This window comes from Hyla sarda, chromosome 2 (assembly GCF_029499605.1).
Source record: "Hyla sarda isolate aHylSar1 chromosome 2, aHylSar1.hap1, whole genome shotgun sequence".
Classification (NCBI taxonomy): domain Eukaryota; kingdom Metazoa; phylum Chordata; class Amphibia; order Anura; family Hylidae; genus Hyla; species Hyla sarda.
The window spans coordinates 55,276,792-55,291,016 of NC_079190.1; the positions used below are offsets into that span (position 1 = coordinate 55,276,792).

At 41.5% G+C, this 14,225-nt stretch overlaps 1 protein-coding gene across 3 annotated transcripts in view; it reads left to right on the forward strand.

Moving 5' to 3' along the window:
- Positions 1-14,225, forward strand: part of MTUS2 (microtubule associated scaffold protein 2) — a 697,108-nt gene that overhangs the window by 14,402 nt on the left and 668,481 nt on the right. Inside the window, exon 1 of one of the 3 annotated variants that reach the window (XM_056561843.1) lies at positions 1,447-1,860. The exons of the other annotated variants lie outside the window; for them this stretch is intronic. The gene's annotated coding sequence lies outside the window, so the exon portion shown is untranslated. Of the gene's footprint in view, positions 1-1,446; positions 1,861-14,225 lie in introns of those variants that run through there. 3 annotated transcript variants of the gene reach the window in all.

Below are 14,225 nucleotides of genomic sequence, written 5' to 3' on the forward strand. Positions count from 1 at the left end.
AAGTTGCCAGGGACCATCCAGATGACTTATATTAAAATCTTAACGCTTCCAGTACTTATTGGCTGCTGTATGCTCCAGAGAAAGTTGTATAGTTCTTGCTAGTCTGACAACAATGCTCTCTGCTGACACCTCTGTCCATGTCAGGAACTGTCCAGAGCAGGAGCAAATCCCCATAGCAAACTCATCCTGCTCTGGACAGTTCCTGATATGGACAAAGGTGTCAGCAGAGAGCACTGTGGTCAGACTGGAAAGAACTATACAACTTTCTCTGGAGCATACAGCAGCTGATAAGTACAAATCTGTATAACCTTTTGGCACCAGGTGATCTGAATTTTTTTTCCCCTCTGAAGTACCCCTTTAACATTCTTCTTGCCAGGACAAATAAGTACTCAAAAATAGGAATCACTAAAATATATTAAAATTGAATTGTTCACTGAGCCATATTGGACTAAGTGCTCAAAAAAGTCTAATCTAATCTAATAAACTGCATAAACCTTAATACTGGAGCAATGTTCATTAATACATAACCTCACTTCTCTGGACTTCTGCCCCCTGGGGGGCAGAATACAATGTATCAGTTTTGCCTTGAGTTTTCCTTTAAGAACCAGGGTAGGAAAGAGGTCTTGTAGAACTGGTAATTGTTTATTACTTGTCTAAGCAGGAAATATCCTGTAACCAGAGCGGAGCCCTTCCTCTCACTGTACATCAAATACATCTCTGTTATTCCTGTAGACCCAGCAGGAGGCCATGTAATCATATTCCTCTCACTTCCAGTTAGTGTGCAGACATAATATACTGTATTCCCAATATCCTCTAGTTCCAGAATTGGTAAACCTCTTCTATATACAACACTTTGTCACCTCTGCCGGCTTTAATGATCGTATGGACAAGTCTCCTTTCTTGGTCTAAATTCCATTTCTCTCCATGTTTAAATGGGCACTGTCACCAACTTAATTTTTTGATATGTTGTAGTACTTATGTACTACAACATATCTCTAATATACTTTTATTATTTTTTTTTTCATTAAAAAGGTTTAATTTACATTTAATAACCGGCTACTGAAAAAGGACTGATTTTGGAGTGGCAATCAGTCCTTTTTAGTTAGGCTGCACTCACTCCCTGCCTGTCAATAAGACAGGCGGGAGCGAGCGCATTGGCTCCCCGGCCACTGGCTGGGAGGCCACTCCTCCCGCACATCGCCACCGCCGCCTTGTTGCCGCCGCTGTCCCTGCACGCCCGCTGCTGGACTCTGCAGTAACTGCAAGTGTAATAAGGGAGCGGGGTATGCGGGGCAGGGGGGGGGAGGAGGGAACGGGCTAGTGCCGTAGTGGTGAGGGGGGGGGGGGTAAAACGGGCTAGCAAAAAAAAAAATAGGATGGTGGGAGCTACCCTTTAAGTCTTATTTATATTATGTAATATCTGTATTTCTATTTAGAATATAATTTTTGTATACCTGCTGGCACCGTTCTGTTCTTTTGGGCACTTGTTTGCAGTTATTTCTCTTTATTATAGCTTCTACTATTTTTCGGTTTCCATTTTTTCTTATCCTTTCACTTCTAGGTGTCCACATAACACGATTGGTCTCTTTGCTTTTCCCCTGGTACACTTGCATGTGGTTTTGGTCCCTTTTTGACCCTCCTCACCTTCCATCAGTGTGTGTACTATCGCCATGGTTACTATGCTCCTCTTTGTTTCTGTTAAATACCGGGCGCGATGACGTAAATCTTTGAGGCCGGAAGAAGCACGCATACACGTGTGAAACAGCCGGCGTAGCCTCCGAGCGCCCATCAACCTGCACCGATGCTGTGATCCAGCCTTCCGTGGACCGGCCCCCCTTGCCGAGTTGTCTCTGCTGAGCGGTGAGTGCACGTACGTGCCTTTGTTGTTATAGATTTGTGAATTACTTCTATAAAAAAAAAAAATCTTAATCCTTCCAGTACTTATTAGTGGCTGTATACTACAGAGGAAATGCTTTTCTTTTTGGATTCCTCTTCTGTCACGACCACAGTGCTCTCTGCCGACCTCTGCTGTCCATTTTATGAACTGTCCAGAGCAGGTGAAAATCCCCATAGCAAACATATGCTGCTCTGGACAGTTCCTAAAATGGACAGCAGAGGTCAGCAGAGAGCGCTGTGGTCGTGACAGAAGAGAAATGCAAAAAGAAAAGAATTTCCTCTGAAGTATACAGCCGCTAAAAAGTACTGGAAGGATTAAGATTTTTTAACAGATGTAATTTACAAATCTATTTAACTTTCTGGCACCAGATGATTAAAAATTTTTTTTTTTCCCACCAGAGTTCCCCTTTAACCAGGGTGCCTCCAGCTGATGCAAAACTGCAACTCCCAGCATGCCCGGACAGCCGAAGGCTGTCAGGGCATGCTGGGAGTTGTAGTTTTGCAACAGCTGGGGGCACCTTAGTTGAGAAACACTGGCTTAAAGGTTAGCAGGTTCCTTAGCATAACTAGATTATATCCTATTATTATTATTGTTTATTTATTTATATATATAGCACCCTTGGTTCCAGGGCACTTTACATTATATACGTCCCTATTATTCCTGTATACCCAGCAGGAGGCCATGTAATCATATTCCTCTCATTTCCAGTTAGTGTGCAGACATGATATACTGTATTCCCAATCTCTTCTAGTTCCAGAATTGGTGAACCTCTTCTATATACAACACTTTGTCACCTCTGCTTCATCTAGGCAGAAAGCTATTAAACAGGGTGCCTCCAGCTGTTGCAAAACTACAACTCCTAGCATTAGACAGTCTCTGAGAACTCTAATACAGTCCTATTGCTGGTGCTCTTGCTTTCCACACCAGGTCCTCTTGCTTACCAGGTTGTCCAGAACTATCTACAAACTCTCTCTGGCAGCCTGATTTCTCTCTACTGCAATGTTTCTTAAAGGGGTACTCCGGTGGAAAACTTTATTTTTTATTTTTATTAACTGGTGCCAGAAAGTTAAACAGATTTGTGAATTACTTCTATTAAAAAAAATAAAAAAAAATCTTAATCCTTCCAGTACTTATTAGCGGCTGTATACTACAGTGGAAATGCTTTTCTTTTTGGATTCCTCTTCTGTCACGACCACAGCGCTCTCTGCTGACCTCTGCTGTCCATTTTAGGAACTGTCCAGAAACTGAAAATCCCCATAGCAAACATATGCTGCTCTGGACAGTTCCTAAAATAGACAGCAGAGGTCAGCAGAGAGCACTGTGGTCGTGACAGAAGAGAAATGCAAAAAGAAAATAATTTACTCTGTAGTATACAGCCGCTAAAAAGAACTGGAAGGATGAATATTTTTGTTAATAGAAGTAATTTACAAATCTGTTTGACTTTCTGGCACCAGTTGATTTAAAAAAAAAAAAAAAAAAAAAAAAAAAAAAAACAGAGTGCCTCCTTGGTGCCTCCAGCTGTTGCAAAACTACAACTCCCAGCACGCCCGGACAGCCGAAGGCTGTCCGGGCATGCTGGGAGTTGTAGTTTTGCAACAGCTGGAGGCACCTTAGTTGAGAAACACTGGCTTAAAGGTTAGCAGGTTCCTTAGCATAACTAGAATATATCCTATTATTATTATTATTATTATTATTATTATTATTATTATAATAGGGAGTTGGGTATAGACTATTTGTGCAGACATAATATACTGTATTCCCAATATCCCCTAGTTCTAGAATTGGTAAACCTCTTCTATATACAACGCGTTGTCACCTCTGCTTCATCTGCAGAAAGCTATTGGTGTAATACTTCTTCGTGTGCTGTAGATTTCTTATTACTGAATCAGCAAGACTGTCAGATAAACATGTCCATTACAGGCTATGGAGGCCGATAATGGTTTCATAACAGATACGGCGCATTCCTCCTGCAACGCGACACATCATAAAGGGATGGTGTGAATCAGTAATGTCATGCGGCTTCCCTGGCGGAGTTAATAATGCTGACTTAATTAATTTGTAACCCTGAAGGTAGATGAATCGATACGGCCACGAATGCGGCTCCAGAACAAAGCCCGCGCTAATTATAGCTTTACCGCCAGAACCGCAGTAAACCAGGCAGCGTCTATATACTCATAGTCACATCCGGGGTTTGTACTTATTCCTCCAATATGTCTGATACCATAGAAAAACGAACCCTGCGCCTCCATAGGTATTATGTTCACACGGCAATTATAGTGATAATGGTGATTATCAGACGAAACCCAGGTCCTCCATATAAAGGTTTACAAGCACAGTGCGTCATTAATGCCGCCATACAGTGCGACGCCCAATAACAGTGTCATATGTTTACCAAAATAACACTTTCATACTGTTGCTAAAATGACAATGCTATACAGTGATTTCTTCTACTATACACTGCTATATTATACTGTACAGCGCCAAAGTAGCAAGTGAAAACCCCCTTGAAGTGCTCAAATAATATACCATGACCATGCTGTACAATGTCTAAATAATGATGCTATACAATTTCTCATTTTTAAAAATGATTTGCTATTGTTTAAATAAAAAAAAAAAAAATAAAAAAATAAAAAAAAAAAAAAAAAAAAAAAAAAAATATATATATATATATATATATATATATATATATATGGGATGGGTAGAAATATCCCAAAAAGCTTAAAATTAAAAGGGCATTCTGAAGAAAAAAAAGTTTTTCAGATTAAAGGGGTACTCCGGCGCTAAGATATCTTATCCTCAATCCAAAGGATAGGGGATAAGATGCCTGATCGCGGGGGTCCGCCGCTGGGGACCCCCGTGATCATGCACACAGCACCCCATTAGAATCAGTCCCCAGAGCTTGTTCACCCTTTCCCATAGGTTTGCATTGAGGGGCGGAGCGTGATGTCACACGGGGGCGGGGCCGTGACGTCACAATGCTCCGTCCCCGTGATTGCCAGTAATCAGACCCGGAGGGACACGCTCTAACTGATTCTAACATGGTGCTGCGTTCAAGATCAGGGGGGTCCCCAGTGGCGGGATGCCCGCGATCAGGCATCTTATCCCCTATCCTTTGGATAGGGGATAAGATGTCTTAGCGCCGGAGTACCCCTTTAACTGTGCCAGAAAGTTAAACAGATTTGTAAATTTCTTCCGTTTCAAAATCATAATCCTTCCAGTACTTATCAGCTGCTGTATGCTTCGCAGGAAGTTCTTTTCTTTTTTAATTTCTTTTCTGACTGACCACAGTGCTCTCTGCTGACACCTCTGTCCATGTTAGGAACTTTCCAGAGCAGGAGAGGTTTGCTATGGGGATTTGCTCCTCTTCCGGACAAAGGTGTCAGCATAGTGCACTGTGGTCATGTGGTCAGACTGGAAACATGTACACAACTTCCTCTGGAGCATACAGCAGCTGATAAGTACTAGAAGGATTAACATTTTAATATAGAAGTCATTTACAAATCCTCTGGAGTATCAGTCACTTTCATGCTGCCTGACCCGCGAGTCATCTGGGTGGTCTCTGGCAACTTCTTCCCACCCAGAGCAGCAACAAATCCTCATGGCAAATCTCTCCTGCTCTGGACAGTTCCTGACACGGACAGAGGTGTCAGCAGAGAGCACTGTGGTCAGAGCGGAAAGAACTACACAACTTCCTCTGTAGTATACAGCTGCTGATAAGTACTGGAAGGATTAAGATTTTTAAATTGAAGTTATTTACAAATCTTCCTGGCACCAGTTTATTTTAAAACTTTTTTTTTTTTCCGGAGGAGGACCCCTTAAACAATAGAAAGCAAGCACTTACTACAAAGATCCTGACATCCCAATTCTATTCATCCAGCACTTTTACATCTAGTGTTGAGCGTGAATATTCGCAATTCGAATATTTATTGGGAATTTCGCATATTCGTGAATATGGCGAATATAGCACTATATATTCGCAATTACAAATTTATGTAAACGTTTTTTCCCCACAGAACACATCACAGTGACCTATCCCTCCCTGCTTCCAGCTTGTGGTCTAAAGAAGGCTCCTATACTATTTACTGTATTAGGCTGGGTCCACACCACGTTTTTCAAATACGGTTACCGTATACGGTTTTCCACAAAAAAACGTATGGCAAAAACCGTATGCAACCGTATACAACTGTATGACTCCAAATTAAAACGTATACGGTTTTTCTCCGTACGGTTCTATCCGTTTGCATCAGTTTTTGCCAACGGTTTTGCTATTTTGTTGGAATTAGTTATCCAGCAATTTAATAAAGTTACTATTGTTCTATTTAAATTCCAATCTGCGCATGTGTCAACTCCAAAAACGGATTAGAAAAACCGCGTGCAACCGTATTCTGAAATTCTGTATACAGGTTCTCATAGACAACAATGTTAAAAGAACCGCATACGGTTCGCATACGGTTTTCCAACCGGAGGCAAAAACGTGGTCGACAGCGTTTTTGCCTACGGTAAAAAAATCGGCAAAACCGTATCCGAGGCAAAACGGATGTAACCGTACACAACATTTGGAATACGGTTTACAATGCATTCTCTATGCATACGGTTTCGGATACAGTCGTATACGTTTTTTTGCGGAAAACCGTATACGGTTACCGTATTTGAAAAATGTGTTGTGAACCCAGCCTTAGACTGGAGAGTGAATTTTCACAAATAGGAGAATATGCGAATATTCGTGAATATCGTCACTAAAGAATATTAGGAGATAGATAAATGAATAGAAAAAGCCTTGAAAAAGCCAGTGTGAGACTGGTGAAACGTTGTCTATGCACATGATGGAATAAAAACCACCTTCTTTGCTACCTGTGGAGTGCTGCATCATATTTGCTTTAAAGGGTACCTCTCATCAAATAAATTTTTGATATATTTTAGATTAATGAATGCTGAATAACTTTCCAATAGCATGTTAATGAAAAATATGCTTCTTTCTATTGTATTTTTCCCGATCAGTCCTGTCAGCAAGCATTTCTGACTCATGCTGGAGTCCTAAACACTCAGAGCTGCCAGCCTGCTTTGTTCACAGCCAAACAGGCTGTGAACAAAGCAGGCTGGCAGCTCTGAGTGTTCTCCTTTGTGAACAAAGCAGACTGGCAGCTCGTAGTGTTTAGGACTCCAGCATGAGTCTGAAATGCTTGCTGCCAGGACTGGTAGGGAGACCCCTAGTGGTCATTTCTTCAAAGTGGAAAATTAAATAGAAAGAAGCATATTTTTTAATAACATGCAATTGTAAAGTTATTCTGCATACATTAATCTATAATATATCAAAAGTTTTTTTGATGAGAGGTACCCTTTAAGTGAATAGATAGATAGATAGATAGATAAATAATATAGATAGATAGTATAGATAGATAGGCATATACCATATTCAAATCCGTGATATTTTGATATATTTGCGGTTATTTACACATATGCGCATGCGCATGTGCGCATGCGCATATGTGTAAATAACCGCAAATATATCAAAATATCACGGATTTGAATATGGTATATGCCGCTCATCACTATTTACATCTATGATTGTCTATTTCTAGACCTGCAGTTGTATCTTCTTTTGCAGGATTACAGAATGTTCTCCTCAGTTTATTTAGGCCTAGAATCTGCTCCCTTTGTATTTGTATTATTATCCCTGTACAATGATCCACTGATCCAAGCGCTATGTTGTAACATAGACTAGATAGGATGGAAATGGTTCTCCTTCGGCTGTGTCCTCAGACTGCTATAAACCCCGTCTCCTCATCACTATAAGTAATGCAGGCATCAAACCGCTCATTATTGATTATTTGCATAATTCCGGTGATAGCGGCAATTACTTTATCAGTTCCGTCTTGCGTTGCCGCTGTTTATATGCCCTCACATAAACAAGATTTCACATTCAAATCTGCTAATTAAAATGACTTCCCACAATTTGCAGTCTAATTCTATAAGAGTAATGCTCTTTCGTGTCTAAGGATAATCTCCAAGATCCCCCTTTTTGTGGATTATATTTCTTTTACTTGCTTGTAATTGTTTGCACCCTTTCTGCAGAGATTAGACCATATTCTGCTATGAAGACCCACAATTTGCCATTGCTTAGAGCAGTTTTTGCCAACCAGGGTGCCTCCAGCTGTTGCAAAACTACAACTCCCAGCATGAGACAGCCTGTGAAAACTGTAATACAGCCCTATTGCTGGTGCTCTTGCTTTCCAGGCTGTCCAGAACTATTTTACAAACTCTCTCTGGCAGCCTGATTTCTTTTCACTGCAATGTTTCTTAACCAGGGTTCCTCCAGCTGTTGCAAAACTACAACTCCCAGCATGCCCGGACAGCCTTCGGCTGTCCGAGCATGCTGGGAGTTGTAGTTTTGCTACAGCTGGAGGCACCTTGGTTGAGAAACACTGGCTTAGAGTTTAACAGGTTCCTTAGCATGCCTAGAATATATCCTAATATTATTATTATTATGTCATTATTTATTTATTTATATAGTGCCCTTGGTTCCAGGGCACTTTACATATCTATGCATGTTTAGTTTCATCAAAAAAACTTTTGATATATTATAGTTTAATGTATGCAGAATAACTTTCCAATAGCATGTTATTATAAAATATGCTCCTTTCTGTTTAATTTTCCACTTTGAAAAAATGACCACTAGGGGTCTCCCTACCAGTCCTTTTTTGATAGATTTCAGACTCATGCAGGAGTCCTAAATCTCAGACTGCAGCCGGGACACAGACAAGCGCAACACCTGGCAGTGAGCAGTGGTGAGTTTGTCTGTGTTCCGGATACAGTCTGAGATTTAGGACTCCTGCATGAGTCTGAAATCTATAAAAAAGGACTGCTAGGGAGACCCCTAGTGGTCATTTTTTCAAAGTGGAAAATTAAATAGAAAGAAGCATATTTTTTAATAACATGCAATTGGAAAGTTATTCTGCATACATTAATCTATAATATATCAAAAGTTTTTTTTGATGAAAGGTACCCTTTAACTCAAAGCTTCAGGGACCCAATGTAAGATCCATAACATGGCCTTAAAGGGGTACTCCCATGGAAAACTTTTTTTTTTTAAATCAACTGGTGCCAGAAAGTTAAACAGATTTGTAAATCACTTCTATTAAAAAATCTTAATCCTTCCAGTACTTTTTAGGGGCTGTATACTAAAGAGAAATCCAAAAAAGAAATGCATTTCCTCTGATGTCATGACCACAGTGCTCTCTGCTGACCTCTGCTGTCCATTTCAGGAACTGTCCAGAGAAGAAGAAAATCCCCATAGCAAACATATGCTGCTGTGGACAGATCCTAAAATGGACAGCAGAGGTCAGCAGAGAGCACTGTGGTCATGACATCAGAGGAAATGCATTTCTTTTTTGGATTTCTCTTTAGTATACAGCCCCTAAAAAGTACTGGAAGGATTAAGATTTTTTAATAGAAGTGATTTACAAATCTGTTTAACTTTCTGGCACCAGTTTATTTAAAAAAAAAAAAGTTTTCCATGGGAGTACCCCATTAACCAGCCATATTCCTTATAAGAATGGTGTATTGTTGAGTGCTCAAAAAACCTAGTCATATATTGGGTCTTTGGAACCAGAAACAACAGTAAACATGTACACATATTGGACGTAGCTTCTTGATCAAATTTGTACAATAAAATTGTGGCTCCTCTGCATGTGGGACATTGGTCTCTTTGGATGATTCGTGGTCCAAATATAGGAAAAAGAACAAGAGAGAAGGAACTAACTAGTAGCCATCAAGTAGGGAATAGAAACGAACGTAAGGTATAAAGTGCGCACCTCTCTGTATGGCGCTACAACACTGCTGATCACATGCAGCTGGCGTCCGATACTGGATCTGTGATGGAGCAGTTAGGAACATCAGAAGGCAAGGCTGGGAATTCAGAAGAACTCTGCAAAATTTGGTTTTGCTATGAAGCTTTCACCGTCACGTCGAATAATCGTGAAGGGACAGTTTTAGTAAAATAATGAACAGTTTTTTTTTTTTTTTTCTTATTCAAAATTTTTTATTAATTTTCAATCAACAAAAAAACAATAACAAGGCATGACAGTGGCAGAGGCACAAGGTGTTAAGCATGGCCTCAATGCAAGATAAAAAAAACAGAATAAGACATAAAGACCGTGCATGGCAGAAAGTGCGAAAATAATGAACAGTTTATTCAGGACATCGCATTTCCAGAGGTGCACTCCTCTCTTCATCGGGTCCTTTAAAGGGGTACTCTGCCCCTAGACTAGGGATCGACCGACATCGATTTTCTAGGGCCGATATCGATAAACTGTGACCTTTCAGGCCGATAGCCAATAACTTATACCGATATTCCGGTATCAGTTATCGGCTATTCCTGCCCCCACCCACACCAGGCCCCGCAGAAGCCACTGCAGATCAATGATTTAAAGCGGGCGCTTTAAATCAATGAGCTGCAGCGTGTTTTGCGGGGCCAGAGACCAGCGCCGCCCGCTTCTCTCCCCTGCCTGTCCTGGGGTCCTCCCTAGTTCAACAACCGCCACTGCCCCATTGCCTCCCCCATCCCCGGTTTTATAATTACAGGTTCCCGGGGTCCGCGCTACTTCTGGCTCCGGCGGCGTCCTGAGCTGTCACTGTGCGCACTGATGGTGACATGGTGTTGAGGACGTTACTCGTCATTGAGCCGCGCAGCGCGCAGGACGTTGCAGGAGCCAGAAGTAGCGTGGACCCTGGGAACCGGTAATTATAAAACCGGGGATGGGGGTGGCAATGGGGCAGCGGCGGTGGTCTCTGGCCGGGGAGGGGCATTATCAGCATATCGGCAAGAACCAAACATTTTTTGCTAAGGACCAAAATTTTATGGAAAAGGCCTGATGAAGAGAGGTGTGTACCTCTGGAAACGCGTTGTCTACACAATGGTGAGCGCTTCATTTGCGGACTTCTTCCAAATTCCTATCCTTCTGCTTTGGATGATTAAATATATTGGAAAATCCCTGTGTGAATAGCCAAACATTTCCCTTTACGGATAATATCGGGAAGATGTCTTATTGGCACAACTTATTGGTTTGATGCCAAGACCTACCTGTCAAATAATGCTATATACAGTTGCTAAGAAAATTTGCCCCCAAATCAATCATCTAAAATGTAAACATTTAATTTCACATCATTATGTATGACCAATATTATGATGTTAACACCAGGATGTATACTTGTCAATAGTCTATATTTTGCCTGAACAATCCTGCAAGCTAAAACCCAAAGGGTTTATGTAAACCCTAACCAAAAGTGGTTATTTTGGGGGTGTTCTCGGGAAAGGGTTCAAATATCCCAATTTTGGCTTTTTATAGTTGGTCACTATGATGTATATAGTAGATTAAGCTTTTTAATGTGTTCTATGGTGGACAATTCCCGAAAATTTTGGGTGTACACTGTTGAGCAATGTAATTCATGGCTTGCAACTTCATGATCTATGGAAAAATCTTCTACATATGGATGGTAGCAACTAGTTACTAATAGATGTGACAGCAACAGAAAGCAAAATGGGAAGATGTAACTTGATGCCCCCGTATTTGCAACCTGATTATTCCAATATTATGGAACAGCTGTCAAAGAATTGGAGGATGTCCTATTAAAAAAATTGAGCTTTTCCTGAGTATTTAAGCATGTTATTCTCACCGGAGGGTGTGAAAGTTCCCACCTAGCCTGAGATGCGATGATAACTCAGATTGCTGTTCACACGATGCCTGTTATTGCTTGTTAGCAGGTCAGGCGTAGATGAGTTACCACTTCATACATTATCTATCACATTATCACGAGGCTTATCTACTTATTAGCACTTACAGATTAGATCGATATGTTAATTCAGATGAGTATGTAGATCCATCATTCCACCATTTCTATAGAATAATAAGGTATAATAGGAGAAATTTACAAGCCTGGCATTTCATATTCTAGTCTTTATCCAATGTACGTTGGGGTAAAACAAAATAAACATTCTGTACGTTTAACATCGCTTATCCCAACCTACAATTTTCCCTCTTTATGAGCTATCATGTTATACCTTCTCTTGCTCTAGTTATTCTATCCTGAGGGTTCCGCACTAGTAATGATTCATGAACCAAATATTCACACACACAAGAATAATTCATAATCATAATGAAAACAGGACTTGTGTGTTCATACGAGGCAGATACCCCTCCGTTCAGTTGTTTGCCAGAGCCGTGGCACCAAATACACAGAGAACAGAGCTGGAAGCAGAAAGTCCATGCATTATGTAGTGGCCATGCTTGGTTGCTGAAGCTCTCATTGAAGTCAATGGGAGTTGAGCTGCAGTACCTAGCATGGCCACTACACAATGTATGGAGCTGTCTGTTTTCTGCTCTGTTCATTGTGCCTGTGGACCCTGCAGCTCTGGCAAACAACTAATTGGAAGGGTGTTGCTTGTTGGCATTACATCGTTAAGATATTAATTACCTATCTTGATAATACATAATCAATAACATCCTGGACAACACATTTAAAATATCAATATTTTACTTGTAAAGGAAGACAAAAAGAAAATACCAGTGCATGCCTCGTGCAGATAAACCCAGGATAGGTATTGGAAATAGAAGAAAAAGGGGGGGGGGGACCAACAGGTTGGACCCTTACCTCAAAGGGTTATTATGCTTAGAGCATAACACCTCAGTAGACATGTAACGTAGAAGTGCAGCCTCCAGGTCCCTCCGAGTATTTCCAGTGAAAAATTGGTAAAATCAGGACATCTATTCAGGGCGCCCCAGATTGACGTCCTGATTTTACCAAGGTCATTGACCTTTTGTTGTCCAATATTTTACTTGTCCAACATAGTGTGTAGGGTGTTCCAGAGTATGAAAATAAAAGAATGACCTTTCTTCCCAAACTTACAACATGTTTGCTGCTTTTATGCCTATAAACCAATCACCATAATATAAAAACCACTGATAGGTGACGGCAATATATTGTCACAATGGTGCCTGTCAAGGGGTGGGATATATAAGGGGCAACGGTTGAGTAACCACTTCTTCAGGATGATGTGTTGGCAGCAGGAAAAATTGGCAAATGTAAGGCTTTTAATGGTTAGATGACCATGAGCAGGTTCTGTGGGGTGTTTCTGGTGTGCACTCATGAAAGGATGGACAACACTTGTACCAGAGACCAGGACATGGCCACCAAGGTTCAATGATGTGTGTGGGGAGTGAAGACTAGCAAACCTTGTTTGATCCCACAGAAGACCTACTCTAGAACGAGTGCCCATGTGGATCCCTGTCTATCACCAAAAAAAGGCTTAGGCTGGGTGCACACTACGGAATTTTGGTCAGAAATTCCACTGCTTGCCCGCTTGAAGCTAACATGTTGAATAGGTTTTCCGCTAACCCATTCACACTGAAGAATCTTCTGTGTGGAATTTCTGTCAGAAAATTCAGATCAAATAATTCCTCCAGAGCATTAAACCTGCTCAAAGTCCTGGCGGAATCTCTGCCGCAGACATTGCCGTCTATCAGGACGGCAATGTCTCTGCGGTCCTAGCGCCGCCTGATTCAGTCGGTACTGGCCATACTCACTCACTCACTGAGATTCTCTGCAGATTCTGTAGTGTGCACCCAGCCTTACAATGAATGTGAGAACTAGACCATTCAATGGAAAAAGACGACCTGGTTACTTTGGGAAGATATGGTACCAGGAAGCCCTATGGGAAGAAGACAAGATGGCCGAGGCAGTGCGAGGCTCTGGGAAATGTTCTATTGAAAACTTTGATTCCTGGCATACTTTGTGGAAGGTACTTTGACATGTACCACCTACAGGGCTGGTGCAAGGATTTGTGCCACCCTAGACAAAAGCTAATTTTGCCGCCCCCTTGACTCTGCCCATTGGCCCGCCCTTTGACACGCCTCACCTTACTACTGGGGTGACACACTATAACAAGCCCCCATCTCATGTAATTAGCTTACTATTGGGTGACACACTGTAACAAACCTCCTCCTCCTCATGCTGCTGGCTGAGCGAGTGGTTCAGGTGCTGGTTGTCTAACCTCTAGGCAGCTGCCAATTTTGCCTATTGGCAGAGCCAGCCTTGACCACCTGCCTAAACAATTCTACACACCAAGTCCACCCTTCATGGCAATAGAATAGGTGTCCCTTGGCCTTCAAAGGGGGTACCTACAAAATGTTAGACAGTTGGTTTTATTGTTCTAGCTCAGAGATCTCCAAACTGTGGCCCTCCAGATGTTACAAAACTTCAACTCCAAGCATGCCCGGACAGCCAACGGCTGTCCGGGCATGCTTGAAGTTGAAGTTTTGTAATTTATGGGGGG